Genomic DNA, 7,481 nt, shown 5'->3' on the forward strand with positions numbered 1-7,481 from the left:
GTTTTAGTGTCAGGTATTGTTTCAAAATTCTTGCCATAAATCTACAGAAAAATAAGGAGACACTTGGGGCTTTGTCACTTGCCTTGAATCAGTGGTTTAGGGAATTAGTTTTGAAACTGTTGTGGTTTCTCAGCTTGTGGGGTTTGTTTTGTTTTGAGTTTTGTTTTTGAGGCAAAGAAAATCTTAGTACGTGGTTCTAAGTAGGATAAATATCTCCCCAGAGATCTCTGCACCAACACGTCTAATCCATTTAATCTCTTGGATTACATTGCTTTCCACATTGTCATAGTGCATAGTGAGGTTGCATAGAGAGACTTCTTGTCTGAGGCTTTGTCCTATGAAGATTTACGAAAATATTGATGAAGGGGAAGTGACAGCTAGTTGAACATTTCCAGTCCTTGTTTTTTTCACAGTGCACTCTGCCACTAGCCTGTTAACATCAGGCTTTCAGTTACAGCTCTGTATGATGGTACAGAGATACTTCAGCAGATAGCACAAGGCAGCCCTGAGTGTACAAGGAAACACAGGTGCAGAACTACAGTGATGAGTAAAAACCTCAGACTTACCACAATCTCCCCAATCCCACATGCAGGAATTAAGAAATGTAAATTCAGAAATGTTCATTGACTAGCCAAGTTACAGCAATTGTAGCCAGAAGAGGTATGCAGAGAAGAAAACGAATCACAGAATCACAGAATTGTCAGAGTTGGAAGGGACCTCTAGAGATCATCCAGTCCAACTTTCCTGATAAAGCAGGATCTCCTAGAGCACATTCCTCAGGACTGCATCCAGGTGGGTTTTGAATATCTCCAGAGAAGAAGACTCCACAACCTCCCCAGGCAGCCTGTTCTAGTGATTTGTTACCCTCATAGTAAAGAGGTTTTTCCTCATATTTAAATGGAACTTCCTATGTTCCAGCTTGTGTCCATTGTTCCTCGTCCTGTCACTGGGAACTACTGAAAAGAGCCTTTCTCCATCCTCCTTGCACCCACCCTTTAGATACTTGTAAGCATTAATAAGGTTTCCCCTCAGCCTTCTCTTCTACAGGCTAAAGAGTCCCAGCTCTCTCAGCCTTTCCTCATAGGGGAGATGCTCCAGTCCCCCAAGCATCTTTGTTGCCCTTTTTTTTAAAAAAAAACAAAAACAACAAGGAAGCAGCGACTCAGAGAACAAGATTTTGATCATATCTGGCATTAACAAAATGCAGATAAGGAAAAATTAATTCAGTAGTACTCTCAGAAAAAATGCTCCCAGTACAAATGTGAAACAAAGCACCAAATACGCAGTTTGGTGGTTGAATGTGTGAAGATGTGCTCAGTGCTGTGCAAGGGAGGACAGCAAACCTGCCAAGCCAAATTTAAACTAGACAGTGGCCTGACGATCACTCCATTGGGGAAAGCCAAACTGCAGTGCCAAGGAAAAGTAGAAAGGTTAAAATATCAGGAAATAGAGATTTCAGAGAAATATATTTTGATTGATTGATGTATTTATTTACAGTTAAACTTACTAGAAGAGTGACAAATGATGTCCTCAGTAGATTTACAAACAAAACAAGTGCTACTGGAAGAATATGAATGCAATTTCAGCTTTTCTTTAGCAAAGCTGCAAAAAATTCTAATGTTTTGGAACAAGTAACACCTTCTGGATAAGTTACTCCAAGAATAGACTGCTTATGTCACTCACTCCAGCAGAGCTTTATGGAATATTTATCAAAGAAAAAAAATAAAAATCTTAATTTCTAAAGAAATGGAAGAAATTAAGCAAGTAGAATCCATGTCCTGAAGTGACCAGCTCTGGTAGCCCTAGAAAACTCAGGCAAGGTGCATGCTTGCCTAGGCCCAAACAATTTAAACAAAACACCCTGAAGGGTTGACTATTGGATGTGTGCAATGAAAGATATATCTGATTTGGGGAAAAGCCACAGTATTTTTACATTTTCATGACAAAAATGAGTATCATATTGTGATACTCAAAAATGAGTATCACAGTATTTGGATAGAGTCACCCTTACCATGTTAAGAAGACAAGTAACAGGACAGAGGGACTGAGAATGCTCCTGGGGACCTGATTTAGGGAATATATGAACCTTCGCAGCACAGTAACTGTTATATGAGGGGGAGCAACTGTTTGAATGGTTCTTGTGTCTCCTAGAAGGGGCCAACAAAGCAAAATAAATATTTGAGGAAAAACATCATAAAAAAACCCAAAACCTGACAAACAAAACAACAACAACACAAACACCTGCAGCATTATACATGGTGGACTTGCTCATCACCAAGGTCTGTAACACCAGTCTGGAAATGTTACCACAAACAGCCCACATGTCTGTAGCTCTTGTCATATGGTAATATGCTGCCTGCCCAACAGGAGAATTTGAGAACCAGACGAATCTCTGCCTTCAGCCCAATAGAAGTAGGAGTAAATATCAATCAAGCCAGCAGTGAGCCAGTTTCCTCAGGAAGAAACTGTGAGTGGGCAAAGTGACGTGAGCTTTACCAGTGTTCACACATGTTCTTCTGACTGGAGGAAAGAGAAGCCTGATCTTCTTATGTGTCCCAAAATACCACCATGGATTGAATGTCCAATATAGCATTGCTTATGAATACACTGAAACCTTAAAAAAATCTCCTGTCAGAGAGTTTGAAAGCTGATTGCAACACACAATGGAGCTGTTTGGAACGAGAAGAATGCCTCTAGGCAGAGATGGATGCTGCTTACTGTGCAAATACAACTGTGATAGAGATCAGGGATTTGATGTCCAGTGGGATATCCACAAGGGGACAAGATTCAAAAAATGAAAACACACAACTTCCAACTGTACAGTGGAGCAAAATGGGAAGGATGAATGGCTTAACTGTGAGAAAATGCACTGAAGTTGAATGTAGCCATTCTAACTGGGGCTACACAGAGCTGACTTGCTCTTTGCTGCCTAGCCTAGGAAGCCAAACACCCTAGATGAATTTCCCTGCTTCTTTATCAGTGCAGATCTTTTTCCTGCTGACTATGCAAACATTCTTATTGTAGGCAGTTTCTCAGTGTTCTGAGGACTTGGTGAATTCCTGAACTCCCACGTGATGACTGGTATCGATGAAGTGATAGAGCATTTCAGCAGGTGCAGCCTGGTACCTTATTCCACCACATCGCAATCAAACAACGTACTGATGGAAAATTAGCATTTAAAATTATAATTACACTACCTGTGTCCTTCAGTGAGGCCTTAACTTTACTATAAGTACCAGAACTGGTGTTAGAGACAGGCAGGTAACTGTTGGAGTCTGCCTATACTTGTGAGCAGACTACATGAAATCATAGCCAGAACACCTTGTCAGGATTGTTTACTCAACATAAAAGAGGCAGTTTTATTGGGAATTCAGAACATCTCCCTAGGGCTTGGAGCTTCCCATATTAGCATTTCCTCACTGTGGCTGGAGGGTTGTTGGTCACATGAGACTATTCAGCATTAACAGCACAGCAGCATCCAGCCCTCTCCTAGCCTGTCCCTTGGGTGCAAAGGTACAGGCTTTGATGAGATAAATCCTTGTCCTGTAAGGAAAAAAGAACTGGCTCTGCGAGTGCAGATGTGGTTGGTTACTTGCTAGAAGCTTGAAGCATGAAGATGAGATGTAGCACATGCAGCATCCCCTCAGCTGGGGGCTGATCAGGCAGCAGAGAACTACAAACCAATTAGGTGACCATGATGACAAGCTCAGAGCATTGCCTTCCCAGCAGAACGAATTGCAGAGCTGTCTCATCTCTTCCTCCTGAAAGGTGGAACTCTTTTCACTGTCCTGATGTTTTTTCCTTCTCTTGTTTTCCAAATCTTTTTATATACCAAGTATGAAATCCAGAAGGCAACAATTTCCACAGCAGTGAGGAGGGGATGAATCATGAAGCAAAAACAAAGTAGTGCTGGCAAATATGAGTGTAGGTGCAGGGGTGTATGCTTGTATAGAATGAGAGATTTTGAAGGGCCTCTAAATTACAAAAACTGTATAAATTATAGTATTTGAACTTGGGCTTGAAAATTCAGATAATGATTGCAGGAATAGTGTAGGAGTGTTTCCCAGTAGGGGACTTTAATTAGTATAAATTTAATCATGTGTCTCTGTCAGTGTTAACAGAACCATAGCCTGATGAACAGCAGAGGGATTCCAGGAACACTTAAAAACTTGTCATGTGCTGTGCTGGTTGATGTCAAGAAAAGAGAGAAGCTAGATCCTTGTTCTCCAGTGCCCCTCATAATAAATCCACAGCAGTAACCTGAAGCCCACGGCCAACCTTCAACAGGGCTACAGGAAAGCAGATCAGGAGCTACCCTAGTAGCACCTTCAGGAAATGCTTGATTTTACATTTTGCATAGGACTAGGAACACCACCTGAAATTTAGCCCATTATTTGCTTTCTCTTTATATCCTCAGCTACAAACAGAAAAGACTAGTCTGTACATGGGATGCATCCTAATAAAGCAATCTGGATAATGGAACAGAGCTAGTTTAATATATCCTCTTTTCTTCAGGAAGTCTGTAATTGTCCATCTTCTTAGAAGTGGAAGACTCAGAGCTCTCCTGTGCTCCATGATCTAAATAGAACCAACTGCTATTGTGAATGAAAAAAGGCCTTCAATGAAAAAACACTTTTCTGTCTCCGTTGGTACCAGAGACTTCAGACAGTACCAGAGAGAGTCTTCAAGGTATTCATGATCTTGTAGGTGAAAGTGATAGATTGGGATAAAAGGTGGAAGGAGAGAGATGTGAAGTGGCAAGTGCAGAAGGAAAAACTTTTAGCAACTGAAAAAAAGGAAAATGAAGCCTGAACAATGGGGAAAAGAGAAACTACAGCAGACAGCATTTGAATGAGATGATAGCGCACAGCAGACTGCATAGATAGGCAGCATGGGCATATACTGGCAGAGCTGAGTGAGGATGGTGGTCTAGAGTTGTCAGGGTTGAAATGTACTTGGAAAACTAGAATAAGAGTTTTATGTGCTCTTGATCTGTATTATGCCTTCCCCACCCAGGCCTCCCCTTCCTCTGTCTCCTAGGAGGAGCTACAAACACACCTCTGTTTACTTTCTCTTTACAAACAGAAAAGAAAAATGTAATTTTGTTCTGTTGAGGACTGCCCATGAATTTAAACAACAGACTTCAAAACACTGATACATCAAAACAAGTATTTTAATTGCCTTTGGAGTCTGTATTAATATAATGAATCTTGGTACTACTGGTATGCACCAGTATCATGGGTTTTCCAGCTTTGTCTCTGACAAGGGTTCCTGTTTAATGGACACAGATATTTCTGATAGCCATTCCTTTTTAGGGAACTCAGAGGAATTTCAGGAACTTCTCTTGGATATCTGAGCCTACATTCAGCTCTGTGTGTGTGTGATGGAGATGCTCTCCTCCCCGGTTTGTACTGAGGGCAACACTCCCAGGTGGGAATGGCAACATGGTCCGCACTGCCAGGGCATGCTGCCTTTCTGATGTCCTGGCTAGCTGTGGCCATGGGACATGGCAGCTTTGGAAACTGTTTTGTGGTCCTGGCCCTGTTGCTCTGACAGGTGCACTCGGTGATGTGAAGCCCACCGAAGCCCAGTGGTTTCTGGAGGGCATGAGGTCCTCTCTGTTCCTGAGCAAGCCTGTCCTGCAGGCAGTGGAACAACTGCTTGCTCTGCAGCAGAAGGGGGAGTTACAGGCAGACCAGACTAGGAAACAGACACTTGTGAAGGCCTGAGCATTAAAGATAGTGCCACTAACTCTTGGAATGAGAAGGTCGTTAAAGTCAGAAAAGCCTTGTTGTTTCCATGAGAGCACAAGGCAGCAGGGCCAGTCCCCCCAGGCAGTGCCTGCACTCCCTCCAAACCTCTCCCCAATTAATGAGAGAGCAGGAGGACCCCTGCACCCCATCTCCACTCCATCGGTTGTGTTTCCTCTCCCTACACCTTGAGGAAGGGATATGTGAAGGGATGAAGCTCCAAGTTTGATGTGTTATGAACAGAGCTTGAGGGGCAACATCCTAATGAGGGTCAGAGGCAGATGTGAGGGGAGACAGGAGCCTGACGTGGTGGTGTAGCTCTGCCCAAGCATGTAACCCACAGCATTTGGCTCATAATGTTTACCCCAGATCCAACAACACTAATAAGAAAGAAGCTGCTGCTTTCTCAGCGTCTCACAGCACCCCTTCCTTCAACAATCCATCATTTCCTTTATCCCAAGCACAGGAGACATGTCAGCTCTGCCTGCCTTCCTTCCAGCAGCCTTATATAGCCTATATACCATCAGATCCATTCCTCCATGGAAGAAGCGTGAGCAGTTGTGCAGAAGGGGCACATTTCACGTGGAAATTACTTTGAGGGGAAGGCCCACAGGAGAGAGCACCTTCTGAGACTCTGCTGGGAGAAAACTGCCACAGCGAAAGCCTGAGAGAGGTGGTCTTTGTTGTCACCTCAGGTATGTGTGTGTGTGACTGACAATAGACAAAAGCAGGCACTGGCTGTAAGAAGGTGCAGTAGGCTGCTGCAGCCATCCAGCTTCACAATTCAAAAATGCCACTGTCAAGATGAGAATGGGGCATGGCAGCTGTGAAGCTCAGAGAGACACACACTGGGCACTTGCACACCAGTAGCCACCTTTAAAATTTCTCTTTTGGGACTGAGTAATACACTGAAAATAATAATGTCTTTCCTCATCAAAGTTTGACTCGGCCATATCATCGCTGAAGCACAGACAGACCTTCTACACAAGATGATATTAAATAAGACTATTTACTTTTTATGTTATTACATTAACTCTGTTCCTTCTGTAACTCTTTCTGTCACCACAAATCACATGGCAGTCTTAGATGTTTGTTTTTTTCCTCTGAACAGGTAATGTGGAATTCATTTCCCTTTAGAGCTGACTTTCTCTTCTAATTCCACTACCCAAACTGTCATTCTGTGTCTTTGAATCTCTTTATAAACCAGTATTTGCAGGGTCAGTTCCTTCAGGGAATCTCTACCACCCACAGTATTGGAGGAAAGCTTCCTCTGCTCCTCGTGGGAAAAGCCCTTGGCCTGAGCAGCAAATGCATCATTGAACCTGCTGGTGCTGACCAGGAACCTCTTCCTGCGGTTGGTGGTGACATCCACAGAGATGACTGGGTATTTCATCTGAGGAAGAACAGGCTCTGTGGGATGAAGGACAGTCCAGTTTCTATAAGAACATCTGACATCTTGAACTTCACTGGGTAAAGGTCCAGGAGTCTGTACAGCTGGGTTTGCTGAGACAATATCCAACACCCGTGTGCTGCCTCTTGCTACCTGTGAGAAGTGGAGATCAACCAGGTAACATGCAAAAAACACATGAAGAGGTGGGACCAGAGAAGTCATTTTGCTTCCCCAAACAGTGATAAAAATGCCCTCATGATCCCAGTGCACTTGCCATAACATAGTAAGGCCACAATTAGCACTTAATGCTATTTGATAAATACGCTGATTAAATTAGGTAA

Source organism: Apus apus, chromosome 1 (assembly GCF_020740795.1).
Source record: "Apus apus isolate bApuApu2 chromosome 1, bApuApu2.pri.cur, whole genome shotgun sequence".
Lineage (NCBI taxonomy): Eukaryota > Metazoa > Chordata > Aves > Apodiformes > Apodidae > Apus > Apus apus.